The 25,022-nt window shown below is 40.7% G+C and overlaps 1 long non-coding RNA gene across 4 annotated transcripts in view; it reads left to right on the plus strand.

Moving 5' to 3' along the window:
* Window positions 1-556: 556 nt before the first annotated feature.
* Window positions 557-25,022, plus strand: part of LOC105748120 (uncharacterized) — an 88,516-nt gene continuing 64,050 nt past the window's right edge. Inside the window, exons 1-3 of one of the 4 annotated variants that reach the window (XR_007479107.1) lie at window positions 557-2,040; window positions 6,245-6,326; window positions 11,749-11,858. This is a non-coding gene — a long non-coding RNA (uncharacterized LOC105748120). The other 3 variants (XR_004484582.2, XR_004484581.2, XR_004484584.2) reach the window with 3 other exon arrangements.

Here is a 25,022-nt window from a genome sequence, read left to right on the forward strand (position 1 = left end):
CTTTTAACCTAAGATAAACCAGTATTCACCTGTCTTTGAAGATTATTTCTAAGGTTTATAGGCAATAAATGAGACAGAATATCCCAGTTTGCTGAGTTAAAAGATCTCATTTGAGTAGTCATAGAAGTTTCTAAATATTTTGTTATTGAAGCCAAGCCAAAGTTCATTTGGTTCTCTGAGTATGTTCTCATTTCAGTCATGATTAATGAGGCCTTTCCATATAATCATAAATATAGCATATTTGCCAAAATTTAGCCAAATTATTATATTGTATTATTTTATATTATTATAATATTACTTAGCCAAGTAGTATAGGTGAACACATTCCTATACTTTACAATGATTTTAAATGCCATATAGCACAATTTGGATTGCTTTGTTTTGCCCTATCTAGGGTTTGAAAGTATTGTGAGAAGAGAATAAAGCAGACTTTGACAGCTAGTAGATGTTAAGGTATATTTACCAAAATCCTTTGACAAAAATCATTATCTAGGATTTCATTTTGATTTCCCTTTCTTCTTCTTTTTTTTTTTTTTTACTTTCCAAGGCAATTTTTTTTTTTTTTTAATGCAGTACGCGGGCCTCTCGCTGTTGTGGCCTCTCCCGTTGCGGAGCACAGGCTCCGGACGCGCAGGCTCAGCGGCCATGGCTCACGGGCCCAGCCGCTCTGCGGCATGTGGGATCTTCCCAGACCGGGGCACGAATCCGTGTCCCCTGCATCGGCAGGCGGACTCTCAACCACTGCGCCACCAGGGAAGCCCTCTATGGCAATTTTAAATGAATCATAAAGTATTTTTTCCATTAAATAAATAGAGCATGCAAACAATAAAATTTTCTGATGTTTTCTTCTTAGTCTTAATTAATTAAGGTACACTAACTTCTTCCTGGACGACTGTTCCTCAGATATATTCTTCCTTCTTTTACTCACTAATTTCTTTGAAGATTGATTGAATCAGTGCAGTATTCTACAGCCATGTGCATTTATATCATTTGGGCTAGGACACAATTAATGCATCATCTCTGCATGGAAGAGGACCTAGGAAGGTGCAGGTGATGCAGTGGTACCTTTCTGGCAGTCATATCGTCTCCAGGCGGTTGAAGGCCAGTCCTAGGAAGATGCCAGAGGGGCTGGACTGGTAGGTGATCCAGAGCCCTCTCTAAATTGAGGAAAAACAAAAGGGAATATGCATAGAGCTAATGGAAGATCCTATCTCAGAAGAACTGAGTAAGAAGCTCATATATAAATAAACCATGAGGACAAATCCTTCCAGCCTCTCCCAAGATGGCAGTCAGTGCTCTGTAGTTCCCTCTTCACATCCCCATCGCCACCGAGACTGCGTCAACCTCGGTCTTGTGTTTACCGTTAGAGGGGGTTATTTTCATTCCTTTCCATTCTCTGTCCTCTTGCCTTTTGAGACACCTACTACATGTTCTCTTACCTCCCGATGATTTCTTCCAAGTAACCTTATAAGCGATCCTAAAACTTTGGTGTGAGCCCTGGGTCTTCCCTTTGTCCTGTTCCGTTCCTGACCAGTGAGCTCACAGCATAGGCAGGGGCAGGTGCTAGAAGGTAGTGAAAGAGAGAGTTCAAATAAATACTTCAAAACTACTTCACTTGAATCCCTACTTTTTGAAAAAAATTAAGAAACCATAAAAGGCCTTTAACTAGGAAAAAACTTTTTGTCAAGAATGAATTCTAGTCTGTTTCCTAGCCTGCTCTTGTTTAGTCCTAGTGCACAGTATATGCCTGGAAATCAGTAGAAAAACACCAGAATGTGTATTTGTTAGTCCCTTTAACCAGCAGCTTTGAGACTATACAGAAGCAGGAGTTGATCCTTGCCCCCTGCCTGGCTCCATTCGTAGGCATTTGTGCTGCCCCCCGCCCTGCCCTGCGCCCCCATTTCAGAAGGTAAACCACGTTACCATTGGAGAAGGTTTTACTGGCTTCAGAGAATGGCACAGGTGAAAAGGATATTATTGATGGTTCAAGGGGACAAATTGTGGCAGAAATCTGAACAGTATTTGGGAACATAAACTACCGTGAGTTTGATAACCCCCAAACAAGAACAACATGTATTTTTTTAAAAGTATTTATTTCATACTTGTCGAGTTTTTTGGGCTGTTTTCCTTTATTCATTTTCTGTGAGGGGAAACTGAAGTGAAAATGGAAATTATTTTTATCTCCTTTCTTAAGGCACCTAGATTGATTGTGAAAAGCATGAGAAGTCGCGTCAGGTAGCCAAGCACTTGTTTTAAAAGCATGAATAAAAGAAAAAGAAGACAGTAAACAGCAAGATATGACATAGTGTGTTATGGGTTGCTAGTTTTGAACTTCAGTCCTTCATAGCACTAGAGCCTAAGTATTTATGTTGTCAAGAAATAAAGTAAGTGTGGACTTCCCTGGCGGTCCAGTGGTTAAGACGCTGTGCTCCCAGTGTAGGGGGCACTGGTTCAGTCCCTGGACGGGGAACTAAGATCCCACATGCCATATGGTGTGGCCAAATAAAAAAATAACAACAAAAATAAAGTAAGTGAAATGCTAGGTTCATTCTAAGTGCTAAAGGCGTGCAGCTGATATTGTTGACACATACAGAGATGCTCAGTGGTGCTCTCAGGACATTCTTTTAGTCGTGTTTCCTATAGTTATGGGTTTGTTTTGATCTATCCTATTTTTTTGTGATAATTTGTATGGCAAAGAAAACAGGTTAATAGCCTTTATTATTTCCTACGTGCTAAGCATTGGGTGATGAGTGTGAGGGGAGATACTGCCACCATCCCAGTTTTACCGAATGTGTTTGATGACAGAAGGTTCTAGTCAGTTCCCAGCAGAGACCATAGTCTCATCAGAACCAAATGGTAGCTGGCTTTAAGTAATGTTGCAGCAATATTTAAAGGCTTAAAAAGCTTCTTTACATTGTTGATTAGCTGTGATAGCCACACAAGGAAAATATTCATTAAAAGAGGGTGTTTTCACAGAGTAAAAAAGTAACTCAGATTTTCCTAAGTTTGTAGCATTACTTTCATATTCTTGAGGTTAAAGATTTTTAAGTAAATATTTGCAATTTACAATCTATTGTTTAGTCCTCAGGGATAGAATAGTGTAATATAAGAAAATTGAAAGTAATATTCCCTTTTTAAATGTATATAATCAACATGTTTCATGTATTTCCTGAATATTTGCTATTTTCAGTTGTACACAATACATCTTGTGATTTCAGTAGGAAGTGGACCTTTTAGGCAGACAGATTCTGAAGGATTTCCATATTGGGGGTATGTTATGTCCACGTCAATAATTGGAAGAAAATAAATCCAATACCTCTGATTGAAGAGGCAAATAAATATATATGTAAAATCAATTTTCAGTTTACCACCTTAATGGAAGGGGACATTAACATGGCTAATGAACAGTTTTCAGCAGCCAACTCAGCCAGCTTTTTTTGTGTAACAAGGAAATAAAGGCTTACTTCTCCTTAAAAAAAAAAAAAAAGTTTTCTTTTCACAGTAACTTCTTGTTTAGTTTTGCTTTGGGTTCTTTGCTTTCTGGAACGCACAGCAGACAGCAGTGGATTTGGAAGTGGCTCAACATATATTTGTAAAATAGAGGAATATCCCTATAATCTAAAATAAGTTGTAAATATTGTGAAAAGTTTAAATTAATACACAATTAAATTATGGATTTTATTACATTTCCATTGTAGATTCAAATTCATTTGCCTATTCTTAAAACTCTAAATGTCCAGGGTAAAACAGGTTGCTTAACACTTGAATCTATCTTAACAAGCCCTCCTGTCTCCCATCCCCCACTATTCCTATCTTTTTAAAGGTGAAATTAGTATAGAATGAAGATCAAAGATATTTGAAGGGGAGAATAAGTCACAGAATAATTTAAATGTAACCATTTGAATTTGGAATAGGAAGGAAGGCTAGAAGTCATTTAACCTTTTCAATTTACAGACAAGGAAACTGAGTTTCTGAGAGCTGATAGGACTGCACAAAACTACAGAATTATTAAAGGGCAGAACCAATACTGACAGGTAGATAGCACTTCTTCAACCGGGACTTTTAATGATTTTTTTCAGCTTTATTGAGATATAATTGACAGATGATATTATAAAATGTTTAAAATGTACAACATCATGATTGATGAACATATACCTTGTGAAAGGATCCCCTTCACTTGAATAATTTTCAGAAATTAATAGTAAACCGCAGTCTTTTTTGTCTTTGCTTTTTGTTTTTTAACACACTACTTGGAAAGTGTGTGTCTTAGGAAAAGGTAGTGGAAAGCAAAGCCCACTCATACCGTGGGTACTGTTTTTTCCACTCTGCTCGATTAGGGGCAGCCTGATGGGTACAGATAGGAAAGGAAGAGAGAGGCCTAATCGTCACTTCAATGACAATGAAGGTTTTATGTGATAATTTTTAAACCTGGAACCACCTGCTTTTCTAGAAATAGTTGCTCCCTGAGAAATTCCATGTCTTTCTCAGCTACTTGTGCCCCTGTCCAACCCAGAAAACACCACCCCCTAATTCCTGCATTCTAGGGAGGTCTCTGGCAGATCCCCTCCTGTTGAGAATATTGTTGCCTGTATGATTTTTTACCGGTAGAAAGGCAGGTTTAGTGTTGTCAGTTAACTTACTGTGTTAGTGCGCTGAGCTTGCTGAGACTACAGATTTAGGTTGGACTTCTTTCCCCCCACCCCGTAAATAATTTTGCTTCCCAATTTAGAAAAGTCGAATTCTTAGAACCAGGTACTACTATCATTTGCATGGGACCAAATGAATGCTCTTGGTTCCAAGTACAGTTAATGAGACAGGGTAAATGGGGCAGGAAAATGAGCATCATCACCAAAAAAAAAAAAAAAAAAAAAAAAAATCCCCATGTGTAACACCGCTAGTCAAAAGTGTCATGTTTGTAGAGTGCAGACCTTACCACTCTTTTATCCAAAAGTGTATCTTTCTTAGAAGCTGACTGACTAGATTGGTATATACTTGACTCATCCTTTTTATTTAAACTACAGCAAATGTACCCTCTGACCCATGTGAAAAGTATTGGTTTTAGGCACAATACCTGGTAGAAGTAAACAGTTTAATCCGACCTGGAAAAGAAGTAACCTAAATATACCTAAAATTAACCTAAAAATTGTGATAGTGGTAAATAGTAAAATCATATTTCCAGCTTCTAGTATTATATTGACACTGGCATATACACAGTTATTATTCAGTTAGAAATTTTATTTTGACAGCACTCTACCTCATATGTGTTTTTCAAAAGGGTGTTAAACTACTGCCTTACTTTTGACAGACTCCTTAGAGAATGTCTATGTAGCAAAGTGTGGTAAATCGTTGTCACAGTACACTGAAGCCTCAGAGTTTGTCTTAGTTATCTGAGTATTTCACTGCATTTTGAAAGAATCCTGAATTATTCTAATAATTTAATCCTCCACATCACAATGTACAGTGCTTCATTATGCATTAATTTTTTTATAACTTCTTTACGTTTGAAAGATAATGATGTTTGTTTTGTCACAAGATGCTTTCATGAGAGGTTTCAAATTGTGTGGCCAGGTGTAGTTGTCAGACAGAGACCTAAATGTTGTTTCGCTTTTGTTCCAGAATTCATTTGCACCGGCTGTTTTAATTCAGATTAAATGCGAGGAGGAATAGTACTGCCTTCTCCTGTCAATATGTGGAAGCATATAGTGTTTACTCAGCATTTAAACGGTGCTGTTTTGGGTTCTGAGGTAGCTGAGGAAGGGTAACCATGCTACCAGGAATTATGTTGATTTTTACTTATTTTATTATCTGTTTAGGCCCTACCTATAGGGCTTAGTATATAACCGGAAGATAAGGGTGGGTAGACGGGAGGAAAAGAAGTCTTTAGTACATCATCCTTTCATATTTTTCTGAAACACGATGGTTCACTTGCCACAGTGTGTATTACACCTGCAGTTTCTTTGGATCTTATTTGAAAACCAGTGAGGGGAGTAACACAAGTGGGTGCAAAGAAAGAGGTACCCCCACGAGCTCTGTATCACCCAGACTGGCGGTGCTCACGGCAGCTACAGGATTCACTGGTTCGTGGAGATAAGACACGGAAGATGTGTCAGAAATGTTTGGCTAATAGAAAAGTTTAAGTGCCAGCACCTGAGAATGAATTCTTTTTCTCTTTTAAATAAATGAGAGTTAGATTCATTACAGAAACGTAGGGACCTACTCATTCGCATTCTTACATGTTTTCTAGGGAAGGAAGAAAGGATGGAGTTTGAACTGATTTGCCGGGAATCATGTTCAGAATGGATCCAGGATATTGAGGTGTAAAAGAGGTGAGCTGCCTGCCTCTGGCCTAGACTGTGGCTTGTACTTTAATAGCAGGAGGAATGAGGACAGACAGCAAAGCCTGGGCCGTAGTGTTAACGGCGTAAGTTTGCCCCTGGGCTCCCGTTTCCCCAGTGCCACAGTCGGACTCTCAATTAGGGATGATTGTGCTCTTAACTGTTAGGGATTCTGTTCATTAAGAGTGAGGAGTCTGGATCCAGACTTCTTGGGCTCAGATACTGGCTTCGCCTCTTAGGCAACTGACTTAATTTCTCAGATTCTTCATTTGTAAAAAAAAAAAACAGGGATACTATTAGTATTTACCTTTCTGGGGTTATTAAGAGGATCAGATGAGTTAATGATAGAACACTATCAGGCACACAATAAGCGCCGGGTATGTGTTAGCTGTTGTTACAATATGTGACCCTATTTAATTTTTACAATTTCATCCTCTCTCCATAACCCTTATGTAGGGAGAGTAGACACTTAACTGGGTGAATGAGTGAGTAATGACTTGCCTGGTATCTTTAGAATTATTGATTGGTAACGTAAATGCATTTTGTAAACTAACTTGGTTAGTTTTCAACATAAGGCCGTGTAGGCACCGCACTGATTAAATTACATCCAAGCATGATCCTCCCACCTCATCTCAACCATGGTGCTTTATCTTCTTTCTAATAAACCATTTTCTTTCCTGGAACTCACGAAAAGGATTGTGTTTTACATCATGAGGAAGTACACACAACACACGTACATGAAGCAGTTAACTTTATGAAACAATAGTTACACTAAGTTGAGTGAGCTCTTGTTTTCTGTTTTATTCTCTTGTTTCATTTTTGTAAAAGTGTTGCTTGCAATGCATTGAAATTATTTCACAACCCACTAATGAATTACCCTACAGTTTGAAGAACACTGCATTAAACCTGTTTGACTCTTGTCTAGAACCAAAGTGGGGATACCTTTGATTATAACCAATACTCCCTTCCTTTTCATTCTCTTTCCTAACTTCCCCTGAGAGTGGAGCTGGGCTTCACCAGCTTTAAACAACCCCCCGCCCCCCCCCCATATGTTTAAATGCCACCAACCTATTTAGCAAGGGCAAAGTTTGTATTGTCATTTAAAAGGACTTTAAGTATTACTGTATTTCAGATTCACTTTCAGCACATTTGTAATATTAAAAATACATAGAGCTCATATCACTATAAGATAGGATCCGATAATCATTTTCAGGAAGGTGTTTAAGGTTAGGTATGACAAGAGTAACAGACTTTTCAGATTGTGATACCTAACTTCTCTGCCCCACTCCTCCCCAGTTAAATAAGGCATTAAGAACATCACGCAGAAAGGTAACGTTATTGGTAGAACAGAGAGCTCTTGAGAGCTGTTGGCGTCCTGAGCTGTCCGTAGTCTCCAGTGTGTTCCGTCTTCAGCCAGCACTGATGGTTGGTTACTTACTGTTTAGAGCTGCTCATGCCCTGTGACCATGAAGCTGAACATACGCCACTGCCCCTGCTGAGCCCTGATTCTCTGTTCTCACCAACTGAGCCACCAGCCAGACCAAACAACTGTTGGTACTTCTTTGAAAGATTGACAGCCAGATTCGGACCAAGGTTACCACACAAGGCCTTACACGTGACCAACTGCACGTTGCCTTTGGTCAGCCTCCCACACCCCTGCTCCACACAGCAGCCAAGCTGTCCTGGCTCAGGTGCTGTGTCTAATCCAGCACCTTTTCCATCGAACTTGGTGAAAGTCTGAATATTACATTCTCTTCTTTTCCTGCCCACCCCCCTTTAGGTCGTAGTCTTTGTTATTAAATCCATACATCTTTATCATATTTCAAGTAAATCTCTAAGATTTTTTTCTTTCTTCCCTCTGTTTGATTTTGGAGAGCCCCCAGTGGTGCTAGTCATAGCTGATAAGTCAGGAGTGGGGATATAATCATTATCAAGAGGAAAGAGCGTAGTATATTTGGAGGTAGAGTAAAGCATAATAGTCAGTGTCATTAACTTTCAGATCTCTTAAGTTTCTTAGTCTGGTTCATCCTCTTCTGATTATACCTTCTTACACACTTGCATAGAGAAATAAACATCATTCTTAGTTTATTTTATTCCTCATATAATTGTTAGTATTGCAGCACAGTTGCAGTATACATCTTATTTCAGATGTGTGTGTGTGTGTATATATATATGTATACATATATTTATATAGTATTGTATTACAGATACATTGTGAGTGAAATAAGTTTCTGTGGAATGACCTCTGGGTACTAACTTTCATTAGCAGCATCAATCCTAAGGGAAAAGTGGCACCAGTTCTAACCCACCAACGTTAAGTACATTTTGGGTATGTAACCAGGTCTTACTTAATGTCTTTATTTCTCTTAGCCATGCTTCTGTTCATGGAAAAAGGTTGCCTGTCTTAAAATCACCTAAGTACTACTAGAGTAGTATGAGTAGAGTAACTTCCATAATTATTTTCAATAACAACTTAAAATGGAAATCATAGGAAAATTTAGAGTATTCTGAAAATAGGAATATGTTTAAGCATGGATTTTGAAATGACAAATCACTTTTATCACTTCTGTGTATGTAAGTGTTTATGACACTCTCTTGTACATAAAAGTTTACTACTTTCAAACACTGCGTTTATTCTGAGGGACAGTTGAATGAAGAACATTGGGGCCTTTCCCCAGTTCAAGTTGGTGGTCCCAGGTGACTCAGGACAGCCCCTTCACTTTGGCCTCTTTCTCACATGTACACTTGAAATGTGATGGCTTTGGCTGATGAAACACATTATCTTTTTGAAGACTTGGAAACAGCAGTCAGAAAATGTTTAAAAAGAAAAGGCTAGTACACTTTCCTATTAGTAGAATTTTTAAAGTTTTGGGTCTTCATGAAGGCATTTCAATCTTTGTTCTCTCTGCCGACCTGGTATTATACCTTTCAAAATAACGGTTACCAAACAACTCTTCAAATTCATTATTCATTACTAATCTCAGGGTAATATTTTTCTTTTGCTTGAGTTTTAGTATATAGTCTGAAACTTACTGTACTGTAGGTAGCAAGCTAAAAGCCACTGGTGAAAGTGAAATCATGGCAAGGGGTCTTGTACATCATGAATATGTTCTCATTCATTGAAGATGCATTATCTTGACACAATTTTGTGTTTATAAAATGACCTTGAACTTGCAGATATGCTAAGAGTATTGTTGACAAAGAGATACCGGTAGAGATTGTAATCTCTCTGTTTGGGTCCACACAAGCCAAATACGCAACAGAATTCCTAAGCTTAATGTAGTGAATAAGCAGCATTTGGACTTAGGGCTTTTAACAATTTTGATATATGCCCAACTTTGAGACATAAAGGCATCCATAGAACAAAATAATAAAGTATACATTTTTAAAAATCATCGAGGTCTGAGAAAAGATAAAACAGAGCCCTTGGGGTTTGGCATTGTTGCCACGGTAGCCACGCTGAGGGGTGAGATGAGTCAGCAGGCCCAGATCAGCAGGGCTTTGCATCCTCTAGCCCACCACATCAACCGAGGATGCTCTGCTTTCATCTGGTGCCTCTATTGGGCTTTCACCTAAGATTTCATTTGGGGGAGGGCTTCCAGTGCTAATGTACAGTTTGAGAACCGGTGCTCTGACAGATGCAGGTTTTACCTATTAGGCAAAATAGTTGGAACGCCAAATACACTAGACCAACTCACGGTAAAATTAAAGATAGCAAGTCGGCTTCCTTATAGCCCTGTCTGTTGTTAGGATGGCAGAGTGTGTAGTCATCCTGAGACGCAGCGGGGGGCACTTGGAAAAGCTTGTTCGTAAGCACACTGTTTAAGTTGGGCTCCCCTCATCCAGAAAGTTTCCTTAGAATCGTTATGCACGTTGGAGGAACAGGTAAACCCTTTTTATTTAGTGAAACATAATTGTTATACTCGCTGGTGATGTTCAAATCACATTTCTCTATGCACGTTGTAATGATGGTGCTTCCCCACCGCCACCGCCACCCTGCCGCCCGGCACTTTGGACTGAAGTGAACTGACTGCTTAAAGTGGAGCACAGCTTGATGGAAAAGGACTATGAGTTTTCTGCAAGTTCACACAGTCTTGTGGTGGATAAAGAAGGAACCGAGAACAAGACATATGGACAGACGATATCATTTTAAGTGCATTTCTGACAATGTTGCTCAGTTTCCTTTTTAAAAATCCTTTATGTTCAGAGGGTAATGGGGGTAGAGGTGGGCATACAGGGCCAACGTGAAGTCTGACGTAGAGAATGCGTTGCCGGTGGGTCCCCTTGCGAAGCAGGCTTTTTTGTTTTTGTTTCGGTGAGACTTCTGTGGCAAGGAAAACGGTCTGTAACGTTCTTGATGTGGTGCCTGGAAAATCGTGAGCAGTCAGTAAACGTTAGTGTCCTCTCTCCTCATTTTCCTCCTCTTGTTTTCAGCAGCGTGTTTTATTCTGGTAACATCTTTTCATGTAACGTTCACCTTCAACATCAAGTACTGTGTTTTTCAGCTGCCACAGCTTGAGCTTTTGTCTCTCAGGTAGAGAGGTGGTGGGGAGGAGAGGCCAGGTGAACCCAGGCAGGCTCTCCTCTCCCCTGGAGTGAAAGCCTCAGGACTGAGGTGGCTTTAGCGCCCTTATCGCTCCTGATTTCAGCAGGAGTCAAAGACAAAATAACTGAATGAAAGGGAAGATGGCAGCAGCTGTAATCAACTGTTCAGTTCCACTGACAGGAAAAAATCATCTTCCAACTTTAAAGGATTTAAAAATAACCTGGAATGCTTCTTAACATGCAGATCCCTGGGCTCCACCCCAGAGTTCTGAGTCAACTTTAGGTCATTCTGATGCACGTGGTCCAAGAGCTGCGTGTTGAAAACCCCTAATTCTAAGAACAGTTATACCACTGCTCTATTCTTCGTTGATCATCAGTGTAGCATAAAGACTAAATTTCTTTTGAGAATTTTTACCACTTCTTGGTAATTCTGAGCCCCAAAACCATGGCTTAGAATTCTTGGCTTAAAAATATGTGGACCGTGCCTATACTTACGTGTAACTCTTAGGCAGCTGCATAACACAGAAAACTTTGGCAGTGGCATGAGATTTATTTTTAAATTGCAGCGTCGACATAATTCTTTCTTCATCGACTTTGCCTGATGAGGGAGTCCTATCTCACTGTGGTTTGTTCTCCCGGTGGTTTCCGTAGGGTTAGGGAGAATGCTACAGAAAAAAACGAACCCTGTCTAGTTTTGACTCACTCAGACGTGGTGTGTCTTTCGTCTTTCTGAGTTGGGATATGAGAGGCATGCCCCAAAGGTGGCAAATCAGACTTCCACACTCGTTGCCTTCACTTAGCCAATAGCTTGCTCAGAACGTGTATATTACGATGTGCAGATTCACTAATCGGCGATTTCGGACTCCAGCAGGAAACAGCCTTGAGTCTTGGGAGACTTCTGGGCTTTGCGCTTGGCACTGACTCCTCCACAGAAGCAAGGGGTGCATCTGGCTGTTAGAAGAATTAATGGGCATCCAGGTAAGGGTAGATTGGAGAAATCGTTCCTTGTTTTCCTTTGGGTGGATTTGAGATTTTAGAAAAATTAGTCCTCTGAGAAGAGCTCAGAACTGTTTGTCTTAAGTTTTTCCCTCTGAGTTGCTTTTTGGGATTACCCTGTATGTCATCATTCCCTTTGATGTGAAATCCACCCTCTTCAAAATGTAGTTTCATTTTCAAATCTTTTAAGCATAGGATTCCATTTCTCTTTCTGTGCATGAAATTTTTAAATAATATTTAATTAATATTAAAATAAAATAACTCTAGTTGCTAAGATGCTAACGTAGGTTACTAGTTCGTAACTTAAGTCTCATGTTTTTTTAGGGAGTATGCTTTAAAAGTTGGGCGGGGAAAATCGGTGTTTGCATATGATTTATGAAACAATGATGTTACAAATGTGTCAGACTTTTCCCTATGTTAAAGGCCAAATTTTGAGGCATACTGCTTAATCTGTTCTGAGGAAGGAGCCGTGAGACCTCTCCCCCTGCCACTCCCCCACGCTTACTCCTGGTGGGACCAGCTCCAGTTCTCTCCTCACGCAGGGGGTTCCAACTGTGGATATTCAGTGCAGTGGCATTTTTCTTGAAGAAGTGACTAAGCCTTCTTAGATGAATTTTCTCTTTGAGAGAGGTGGTAGAATTGCATCAGAAAGGCATTTACAGTAAATGGCTCCCTCCCCCCTTCCTGTAATGACCACATATGAAAGAATGCATTAATTCTTGTTTTGAGGAAGTGAGAGTGGTAGAGTTCTATGGAAAACTCCCTGTTCATCATTAATTAACTAGATTTGAAAGTTAAAAATTGTAAAGCCAGAATCACTTCGCGCTATCTAAATAAATGTCACAGAGGTAACAGCTTTTCATTCCATATTCTATATGAAGTAACTAGTTATCCTGAATTCAAAAAGAGGAAATAGTGTTGAATATGGCTATAGTTAATGGCATAAACCTAAACGAATTTCTTCATAGTCATTTTCCTTATTAAATTAATATTTTTCTTAGGTATGTTACTGATTTTGTTCTTTAGGATTCGATTCTCTGTGGTAGAATATGAAGGCTGGAAGGAAAACTCCCATAGGTTATCAGCCAGGGGTTCTCATGGCAACAGTGCTGCCCCCTAGAGGACATAGTATAAATTTGGTACGTTGTTTGGTTCTGCAGTGAAGGGCCTTGAATCAGAGATTTTAAATGTCCCACAGTGGAAAAGACAGAAAGAACTGCCCTGTATCCCACATGAGTTTCAACTATCCTGTCAGATATTCATGCAGTGAAAATTAGTTTATAATTATCCGATCTTAGACCTAAATTCATTTTACATAAAAGCACAAGGTAACCTTGGCATACTTTAAATACACACAGGATATACTCATTTTCATTCACCTGTACCTCTCCTCTTTTGTTTTCCTGTACTTTTAATATGGAAAGCTTCTGATCTGACTTCTGTTAATCCAGGTATTCTTTATAAGTAAGTGATAAGCATCTACTTCATTACATAGTTAATGGGACCTGAAAGTTATGTACATATTGAAATATGTCATGTTTTTATTATAAATTGTTTTGCTTTTAGGCTCTCCTTTACGTTACATTTAAGGTATTATATTGATGTTTTAAAAATATGTGTATACCAGGTAATGTTTACCAATGAATTTCATATTAGAATAACAAATATAAATAGGGCATTACAGAATTTTTTGGTTATAAAAAGAAAGCTTTGGGACTAGTGGGGTTTTGAACCAGTGATTCAGTTCCTCTCTGTAGTTCCAGGAAGGACAGTATGCAGATCACCCAGATGGGAGGGATGTTTATCTTCTATGTGAAGATCTCCAGGGAAGATTTCACATGTACTACATTAATATGTTTTAGTATCTTGAGGTCTTCACGTTAAGCTAGTTCTTATTAATACTTTCCAGGAGTCTTTATTAGGTCTCTCTAAAAACACCACCTTTGGTTTCTCCCTTCCTGTAGGAAAGGACAGACAAGTATGGAGAGAAGCTTACAGGTCATCTTGCAAACGAGCAGAGGAGTTAAAAACAGACTCAGATTTTTTTGAACAAGGGGGCTTTGTGTCACTGTCTTCTTCCCAGGAACATGTTCTGCATGTGCCATTTTAGACTTCTGACTGTGTGCTGTAAATATAGTGCATCTTAGGTAAGGTATGGTCTGTGACACAGGATTATATCGTCAGAGTCACAGCTGTGAGGTCAGGGTACCCAGGCACATGCATGCAGCGCTCACTGATACTTCTTGTTTGGGGCCACATTTTTAATTCTGTAGACCTTTTTCTTGGATTGCTATTTCTTGTGCATTTTTTGGTTGTTGTTATTCTTATGTGGATGTAATTATCGCTTCTCAAATTTTTTTAGGGACACTAATAAAAGTTGTTTTGAGGGTTCTTGACGAAATACCTTCACTCTTTTGAATTTTCTGTTTCTTCCAGGGCCTTTTTGTTGTGTATCTTGGTATTCCACTTTCACATGGCAGGCTTTCTTTAATTGTATGTTTATGCTTAACTCTTCACTCGTATAGAGACGAGGTGGCCTTAAGGCTGCCAGGGCTCCTTATGTTGGGTGCATCTTGCGTCCCTCTGGTGGCGCAGAGCCAGCCCTCGTGTGGAGAGTGACTCAGTATCAGAGTGAAGAGGGCTTGACTTTGGGGTTTTCAGAACCACACTAGCTGTTTAGTTCTCACTGGACATTGTGTTTAATTTCTTTTGAGACTCATTTCCCTTTTTTAATTTTTAGTTTTTGCCTGGGTGGGGGGCTATAAGGTTTGTTGTTTCTCATAAAGATAGGAATTAGGCACGGAAGTAACAGTTGTTGATCCTTAGACTTTTCAGTTAATCTTCTCCTTTCTACCCTTTTTGTCATCTCTGGCCCATACGGTCCTTGCTTTTTCTGAGTCTAGAGCCGCTTTGAGGTTTCACTGGGTTATTGCCTTAGCAGCAGCAGGCGTCTCAGAGAACCTCTGGGGCTGTGAGCTGCCTCTGCTCAGCTTCATCTGTCAGGACTTCATCATTTTATGGCTTCCAGATGGTGGTTGAAATCTCTCAGGCCCATGATAGTCTTTTAACTGTGGTGGGTATGTATACTTTTTTTTTTATAACTGTAATGGGATCTTTCATGTGTCCTGACCACCATTTTGAAACGGTAACTTAGTTCGGGCTTCTGGAACGAAGTACCATAGACCGGGTGGCTTATAAACAACGGAAATTTATTCCTCACAGTTCGGGAGGCTGGTTTATAGAAAGCTGTCTTCTCGTTGTGTCCTCACATGGTAGAAGGGGCAGGAGAGCTCTCTGGGGTCTCTTTTATAAGAGCGCTGATCCCATTCATGAAGGCTTCACCTTCGTGACTTAATCACCTCACCAGAGCCCCACCTCCTAAAGGCATCATATTAAGATTTCAACATGTGAATTTGGGGGGAAAACAAACATTCAGTCCATAACAAATGAGAAGTCCTTTCATTTGTTGATTTGTCAGAAGCACATCTGAAGAATTAAGTCAGAAATGCATTTAGCCAGGAAAACGTTTAAATGAGGGCGTGATGACTGCAGTGGGTATTGGGGTTTGGAAAAACTAACCCTCAGAATAACTTGGCTGGGAGGGATAAATTGGGAGATTGGAATTGACATACATACACTACTATATGTAAAATAGATAACTAATAAGGACCTACTGTGTAGCACAGGGAACTCTATTCAATACTCTGTAATGACCTACATGGGAGAAGAATCTAAAAAAGAGTGGATATATTATATGTGTAACTGATTCACTTTGCTGTACAGCAGAAACTAACGCAGCATTGCAAATCAACTGTACTCCAATAAAAATTTTTAAAAAGTAACTTGGCTGGGAAGAAACAGTGAGCTGACATTATTACACAAAGACATGCTTTCCAGCTCTGGAGGCTACAGTCATTCCTCACAGAACACCCCAAGACACTCTTCTAGCTTTATTGCTAGAAGAAACGATGCATCTTGTGAAACATGCAACTTAGTCATTAAAAAAAAATATATATATATATAGAAGTAGTGGTAGTTGTTCCTGATCTTTAATACAAGTATAAATGTGCATATGCTTATTTTTTAATTTCTTGTCTGCCCTTAGACATAGGAATTTTGGAAAGAATCTCCTGTTCCTTCATTCCTATAACTTTTATTCCTTAGCAGATAGACCCTCATACTTCTCCCTCTTCTTGTAAGAAGCATCTCATATTCTCCCTTTCCATTTCCTTTGTGAAAAAAAGCTCCAAATTCTTATTGATCGCCCCTTTCTCGTATTTGTCCCATAGTTCCTGAAAATGCCTAGTAGATACCATGAAGATGGGAAAAATCAGATATTAACTAATTAGTGCTTTAACTTCTCTCACACAAGGGGTATCCATTTGTATCTCAGAAGGAACTCTGAACTGATGTTTCCAGTCTTACCGTTCCCTCATTTTACTCGGAAAAAGCAGCTGTTTCCCTGTGACGAATCCCTGGAGATCTTCCCCAGAGGTCCCCAGAGTTAGGGCCAGTTGCTCCCATGTGATTGAACCTAACACAGAATCTTCTCGCTCTATCCTGATCTCTAGTACAATACTGGAAGCCCCAAATCTTTCTTGAGAATTTGCAAAGTAGTACTGTTGCATATTAATTATCCTTTGCGTAACGGCTTAGACGTAATTGAGGATAGTAAAGATCCTCTGGTATCTGACCTCTGTATTCTGTAAGTTGTTTACCAGTTTAGAGCCTCTGGACTGTTCTAGATCAAAGAGCAGGCCCTGTGAGGCCATGCCCTAGAAACAGATGTGGAGAGTGCTGAAATGTCCTGAGCTCCGAGGATGCAAGCTCCCAGAACGCGCTTGTAATTTATTTCTGGTATTGGCCAGAACAAACATCATCAGCTTGTTCCACGTGCCCTTCTGTCCATATCCACTTGGAATGTGTTGAGTGCGGCTTGTCAGTAGTCTACTGAAAACTGATGGGCCTAAAAGGACACTATGACTGAGAATTTAGAGCACCGTCACACTGGTTCTGGGACCTGTCATATCAGTTGACTGCTACGTTGGATGAGAGAAAAATCAGCAAGTTTTATCTTTTCCTCTGGAGGAAATACCTTGTATGGATGGTCCCAAAGAAATGAGATGACCACGGTGCAATGCTGGTGGCGTTAAGTACACTCACGTAACCCAATGCTGGTTAACACATAGAACATTTCTTCACCTAGGTTTTCTCATGCCCCGTCCAATCAGCCTCCACCCCCACTGGCAAACACTTTCTGATTTATATCACTGTTTTTTCCTGTTCTTGAACTTCATCTAAATGGGATCACAGAGCATGCACTTTTTCGTGTCTGGCTTCCTTCACACAAAAGTTTCATGTTGTTGTGTGTACCCTAGTTCATTCTTCCTTTATTGCTGGGTAGTGTTCTGTTGTATGAATGGACCCAATTCTTTGATCCATTCTCCTGGTGATGGACATTTGGATTGTTTTCACCTTTTTGGCTGTTATGAACATTAAGCCACTATGAACAAGTCCTCTCTCTCTCAGTCTCATTCCTTTTTGGATTTAGGCTTAGTTGATAGACCAGACAGTAGATCTGTGTTTACGTTTATAAGAAACTTCCAAACAATTTTCCAAATAATTATACCATTTTATACTCCAACCAGCAGTGGATGAGTGTTCCAGATGCTCCAATTCGTTCTTAACAATTGTTTATTGTCGGTTTTTCTAATTTTAGCCGTTCTCCTGGATGGCAAGTGGTATCTCTTTGTGACTTTTCATGTGCATTTCCTTGATGACTAACATGTTCTTATTGGCCACTTGTATACCTTCATTCAATCTTTTACCCATTTTTATTTTTCTTGTGGCCATTTTAAAATTGGATGATGGGGACTTCCCTGGTGGCTCAGTGGTTAAGAATCCGCCTGCCAATGCAGGGGACACGGGTTCGAGCCCTGGTCCTGGAAGATCCCACATGCCACAGAGCAGCTAAGCCCGTGCACCACAACTACTGAGCCTGTGCTCTGGAGCCCACGTGCCACAACTACTGAAGCCCGCGCGCCTAGAGCCCTTGCTCCACAGCAAGAGAAGCCACCGCAGTGAGAAGCCCGTGCACTGCAATGAAGAGTAGCCCACGCGCAGCAACGAAGACCCAACACAGCCAATAAATAAATAAATAAATTTCTAAAACTTGGATGATGATGATGATGATTGCATGGCATGCAGGATCCTAGTTCCCCAACCAGGGAATCGAACTCGTGCCCCCTGCAGTGGGAGCTCAGAATCTTAACCACTGGACCCCCAGGGAAGTCCTTATTATTATTGATAGGAAGGAGGTTTTTTTTCCTATGTATACTCTGAATAAAATTATTTTGTCAGAAACTTGTAATGCAGATATAGTCTCCCAGTCTGTATCATTTTCTTAAAAATGTCTTTTGATGAGCAGAAGGTTTTAATTTTGAAGTAACTTAATTAATCAAATTTCCTCATATATTATCAGTACTTTTTGTTTCCTAAGTAATCTGCCTCTTCAAGATTGTAAAGATATCCTTCTGTGTTTTCCTTTAGAAGCCTTATAGTTTTAGCTTTTGTACTCTGGTCTATGATCCATCTCAGATTAATTTTTGTGTATTGGGTAAGGTAGAGGTTAAGTAAGGCTCATTCTTTTGCATACGTTTCTTCAGTTGTTCCAGCATGATTTGTTGACAGGACTTCCTCATTGAATTGCTTTGGCACCTGTATTGATAATTGGTTATCCATATATGTGTGAGTCTATTTCAAAGGAACCCTAAAGAATGTTTGTGCAGACCACATGTGGCATGCACTTAAGTCTATGAAGTAACAGTTCACACTGGTCAACCTTAATATAAGCCTCAAGTGACTGGCAGTCTTGAACTTACATCTCATGGAACATTTGCGTCAAAGGTCACTAACAGAAACTTTGCAGGGGCCATTTCGGGGGCCATTTTTTGTTTGCTTTATAAAGCTAACCCAGCTGAGGCCTCTAGAAGTTCCAGCATTCCCGCACTGAAGGTCAGGTTCTTATCTGCGCAGAAGTATACCATCAAATCTGTGCGATCCAACCTGAGCCTGCAGGCAGCTTCAAAGAGAACAAAATATTTGAACTTCAGTTTTCTTATTTGAAAACTTGGATATGCGTGGATTCAAAATGACTGATTTTGGAACTCATTATAATTAAGTGTGGGTCAGACAAAAAAATAACGACTCTTAAGAAAATTCTTCATTAACGTAAAGAAACTTGTGACGAAAAAATTGTTTTGCTGGTTTGTGCATATCGTACACAAAAAGTAGATCTGCTGACTTTAAATAAGTCTTGTCTACGAGTAGAATCTCTGCTTGGAAAGGTTTTCATGAACAGTTTTATCTAGCGTTTTTACTTGAATATGGTTAAAAACCATCTTCTTTTCAGAGAGTCCTTGATTTGAAAACCGAAGGATGAATAGAGTAGGAAACACACCGCACTATTCCATTAGAGGGGTAGAATCAATGTTGCTTATCTCTTTTTGACACCCTGAATTTTCGAGTGTTAGAATTCGTGTTTTCATGGTATGGCAGCGCAGGAAAGTGGTTGAGCGCAGGACTCTGACGCTGGACGGCCTGGGTTGGAACACCAGCTCTGCGGGTCCCCATCGGCGAAGGAGTCAGCCCCTCTGTGCTTCTCCCTAAAACCGGCAGAATCAGAGCGCCTTCCTCAAGTTCAAGGAAGGCAGGAGGCTCAGAGCTGTGCCTGAGTCATAGTGAGCACCATGGGGACTGTTGGCCGGTAGTAACATTATATTACTTTTATAATAAAGGTGCACAAGAAAAGGAAATCTTTTTAAAAAGAAGAAACTAAAAAGCAAAAGTACATTACTTTCCTAGGGTCCAGATATCTCACTATTTGTAGCACACTCCCCAGTCGATTGAACTGGTCAGGTTTTACTGTTCATTTCAGTTCTCCCCCGCAAAGGATGCTGAATGAAAGGTTTTTCTTTTGAGCTTCTTGGGAGGTGTACGCCCTGGAAATACAAGAGGTGCTTCATACTAATTACTAGAATTCCTTTTGTTGCTACAAAGAGACTTTACAGGGAAAGATATTCTTTGAGTCCGCATCTTCCTCTCCTCCTACTTGGCTCTGAGCTCAAGTAAAACACAACAGTTGCTCACTTGAAATACCACCTCCCCTAGCCTGTGTTTGGACTTGTACCGCTGTGCTCAGTTCCTGGCCCCTGTTTTTGCTTTCTCTAGCAATTTCCTGGCCAGAGCAAGAACTAGAGCCGAGTCTGGGAGAAGCGACTGTGACAGGACTGTTTTCCCACCTGTGCTTCCCCGCACGACTCTGGAAGGAGGGGTGTGTCCGACCCTCCCTGTAATCCGTGTGCCCATTTAGCAGGGTTGGAGATGCCCGAAAGCAAAATCCAGCTCAGACCAAACACGAAGGTTGCTAATGCGCTGTTAATGGTGTTGAAATATGACGTTTTGGTTACACATCCAGACCGAGTTTGACTGTAGACTGAAGCGTGAGCTTTCCACACATTGTCACAGGAAGGCCGTCATACGCCTTGGAAGCATCTGTCTTCGTTTTACTGTACGTGGTTAAGGCCTGAGGAAGACTGATGTTACTACAGTTGACTTACCCGACCCTACTGTACTGCAAGGTGGGCTTCTCACGAGGTCCACTCGGTGTCGTCGGGGTTTTGTTTATGTTCCCAGTGTTGTTTGGTAAATGCCGCAGAGGTGCAGAGCGGTGGCATGTGGCTGTCATGATGTGATGTCCGGAGGTCACTTTCTGCTGAGCGTGGCTGCTCCCTGCCGCCCCAGGCCCCTGTCATCTCTCGGCAGCCCTCTCCCTGGAGCTCGTTCTCACTCCTCGGTCTCTGTAGCTCTCCCAGCCTCCCGGGCATAGAGAAAACAGACACCAGAAGGTGAGCTCACTCAGGTTCTGGCCCCAGTTGACACTTCCTCTGCACCCGCCTTGCTTTCCCTGCCTCCTGCTCCACTGGAAGGGGAGCCCTTCCCCGTGTCCACGCTCTGGACCTTATCCCCTCTCACCTCCTCAGAGACTTTCTCTCTCTGACCTTTACCTGCCAGCCACCACTGACTTTCTCTCATGAGGGAGTAGACCTACTCAAGGCTTACCAATTGTAAACAAAACCACCGGCCTTCACATTGCCTTCCCTTGCGCGCGCTTCTCCGTTCACTTCCCCTGCCGGGGCCGAATTTCTTGGAGGAATTGTGTGAATTTGCTTCCTTCATTTCCTCACCCTGCCGCCTCCTCGGGCTCCTCCAGTCTGGCTTCTGCACCTGTGACCAAGTTGATATTGCTCTGGCCAAAGCTGATAGTTGTCTACCTATCCTTCTGTTGCCACATTCGCCAGATATATTTAGCATTGTATCTTCCGTGACCTGTTTGATGTCCTCTCCTCTCTGGCTTGCCCTGCCCCTCTGCCTTTTTCTCCTCCTTGCCCTCTGCAGGTTCTTTCTATCCACCTCTGAGCGCCAGGCTTTGTATTCAGATGCCAACTGGACATTCCCACTTGATACCTTGCTAGCGCCTCATAGCCAACAGATTCCAAACTGATCCCAGTTACCCAAGCTTGAAACCTGTGATTTACTGCGCCTTTTCTTTCCTCATCTTCCAAATCCACAAAGAAACAACATCTGGTCAAAATTCCACATCTCAGCCATTCTCAAATCCATCTACTCTGTCTCCAGTGTGTCCGTCTTGGTTACCATCACCTTTGACTTAAATTACTGCATTTTAGCATCCCTCTCCCTGCTTATTGATGTTCTTCCCCAATCCATTCTCCCGACTGCATTCAGAGTGATGCTTCAGAGTGATGCTTCTGAAAAGCAGCCTCATCGTGTCACTTCTCTTCTTAACTGTCACCCGATTCTGTGATATCCTGTACCCAACTTGATCGGGGCCCTATAGAGTATGTGTCCTCGTAAACAAATCATCAAACACTAGGATTCACAGGGGGACGCAGAGGAGATTTACTTCCCCCTCCACATAGCAGAGCCTAATGAAAATCCCGACTGGACATCACTCACCGCTGCCCTCCAAGGTTCCTCCTGATCGTGGGCTTCATGTTCCTCCCACCCTCCCCCACTCACCTGGTCATGCCTCCCAGCCCCATCCGCTCCTACCTGTCGTATTCCTACTCCATTTACCACCCCCGTATTCAGAGAGCTCAGCTCTTTGCTGAATATTCTGATCCTCGAGTTTCATCCCTGTCTTATCTTAGTTTGGGTTCCCCTCAGGGCAGATTCTGAAAAGGATACAGTCTGGTCTGACCCCACTATGTAAGAACTGGGTGACCTCTCTGTGCCTCAATTTTCTCATCTTTAAAATTCCACTTTATAAGATTTAATTTCCACTTTATAGTGAAAATTAATTTGTGCATGGAGAGTGCTTTTAAAAGTCTATCTGAAGTGAGAGAGTGGCATGGACGTATATACACTACCAAACGTAAAATAGATAGCTAGTGGGAAGCAGCCGCATAGCACAGGGAGATCAGCTCGGTGCTTTGTGACCACCTAGAGGGGTGGGATAGGGAGGGTGGGAGGGAGGGAGACACAAGAGGGAAGAGATGTGGGAACATATGTATATGTATAACTGATTCACTTTGTTATACAGCAGAAACTAACACACCATTGTAAAGCAATTATACTCCAATAAAGATGTTAAAAAAAAACCCCAGAAACTCTATCTGACCCATAATAGTAGTCAATCAAGTTTGCAACAATGATAATAATGATTACTACTGTTATTAACAATGTCACTTCATACAGGTTTCCATTCTCAACCTATCTAGACCAGATGGGAGCCCCCTCTTAGGTGTACCAATAGCATCCTATGCCTCTTTTAAATCATAATTGCTAGCTTGGTGAAGGAAGGATGATGGCATCCTGTTCACCATTCAGCGCTTAGCCCAGTACCTGGTATTATAGTGTACGGTATGTACTGTGTGCTCAATAAATATTTGCTGAATGGAATTAATCAAATGACTTGTAAAAAGAGTATTCCAAATATTCTATATTTCTTACCTTTAATAAGCTGCCTTTAAAATACAAAGCATGCCTGTTAAAAAATACAACATGACAAAGAAAACATAACTGTGCTCGAGGGGTTTGTCTTTAAATCCAGCATCACCGAGTGAGCCCGGGCAGGCTCTCCGGGTGTCGGTGTCTCTGGAGCAGCTCTGCCTGAGAGCCTTTGTCCAGTTCCAGACTTCTTCAATCCTCTGATAACAGGGCGCAGTAAGGATAGAGTACGTTTTTAGGACACTCAGGGTTTCCCTCATAGTTATGTTTTTTCCTGTTAGCTGGTGGGAAAATGTCATCTTGTTTCTTGGGCTTGCAGGTTCTTTCCTAGTCCTGGGGAATTTTTCAAGCTGGCTATAATGAGAGGGTCTCAGAGAACCACAGAATGGTCTGATATGTTCTTTTCAAGTTAAACATAATGTCCCTTCTGATTTTCACTTCTGATCGTCTCTGTTTCTGAGCTGACTTCTGTAATTGTATTTAAAGATGTATCAGAAATAAGGTCTATTTTATTTTGACGCCTGCGCCCTTGACATCCTTTAAACTGTTTCCTGCCAAGTCAAAAGCCTTCTTCAGAACTACTAACTCTAATGACTTCTTTCTTTCTTTATTCTTTTCTCTCTTTCTTTTTTCCTTTAATGGTATGTGTACACACACATACACACACACACACACACACATGTATTATTACATTGTGGTAGAATACATACAATGTAAAATTTACGATCTTAACCATTTTTAAGTGTAATGGCATTAAGTGCATTCACATTATTGAACAGCCATCACCATCCTCTATCTCCAGAACCCTCTCGCCTTGCAAAACTGAAACTACATTCCCATGAAACACCAACTCACCATTCTCCCTTCTCCTCAGCCCCTGGCAAGCATAGTTCTTTCTGTCTCTGTGAATTAGACTACTCCAGGAACCTCATATAAGTCGACTCAGACAGTATTTGTCTTTTTGGGACTGGCTTATTTCACTTAGCATGATATCCTCAAGGTTCAACCATGTTGTACCATGTATCAGAATTTCCTTCCTTTTTAAGGCTGAGTAACATTCTGTTGCTCGTATAGACCGCATTTTTGTTTATCCATTCGTTGGATGTTTGGGTTGCTTCCACCTTCTGGCTATTGTGAATAATGCTGCTATGAACATAGGTATACAAATAATTCTTTGAGACCCTTCTTTTAATTATTTTGGATCTAATGATGTCTTGAATCTTCTTTCTTGATGCTTCTGTTGTTTTCACGAACTCTTGCCTTCCTCTTTTGGCCATTTACCACCCCTCGCCCATCAATCTTCTCTGCCATTTTGCTAATAACGAACGTCCTACTGTCAAGATTCTCATGCTTCAGTGTGGCCCTCACAGAGCTGCTGCTATGTGGAGAAAACAGTTTGGCAACTAAGAAATATTATTCGTTCCCACCTCCTGGACACCCACCAATTCCTGCTATTTTCTGAAGACATACCAGTGGTTCCTAAATTTTTTTAAAAGACACCTTAGTGACAGGGCAGATTTTTGTGGCTATTGACCTTCTATATTTTGAAATTTAACTGTTAATAGTAGCATCTTCTTGATGTATCAGTCCTATAGTTGTGATATTGATATCTATTTTTCCTTATGAAAACAATATATGACAATCATAGAAAAACTGTTACACACAATAGCACCGTCAAAAAGCAGCCACTGTTAGCATCTTGATGCATATTCTTCTGGTCTTTTTAATGTCAATTTTTATCTATTTAAGATCATATTGTCTTGTACTTCTTTTTTGCACTTAAAGTGTAAGCATTCTCGTTAGGTCTTTGTAAATAGTTTAATTATTTTATATGACTGAGAGATATTTACAGGGTGTTCATTGGGTGAAATAACATTTTTCTAATTATAAAAATAATGTTTCTCATACGAAATGTCAGATATCTCAGTTTTGCAAAGAAGTAATGAAAATCTAAGTTCTCTGCCCACCCCCTCTCAAGCTTTTTAAATGTATCCTTTTCCAGTCTCTCTTTGAGATTAGCTTCTCTACACCCCCGCGCCCCCCACCATTTGTCTGTCCCTCTCTCCACTGATATCATATTTATGTACAATTTTATATCCAGCATGTTTACCTAACATT

Source organism: Orcinus orca, chromosome 9 (assembly GCF_937001465.1).
Source record: "Orcinus orca chromosome 9, mOrcOrc1.1, whole genome shotgun sequence".
Taxonomy (NCBI): Eukaryota; Metazoa; Chordata; class Mammalia; order Artiodactyla; family Delphinidae; genus Orcinus; species Orcinus orca.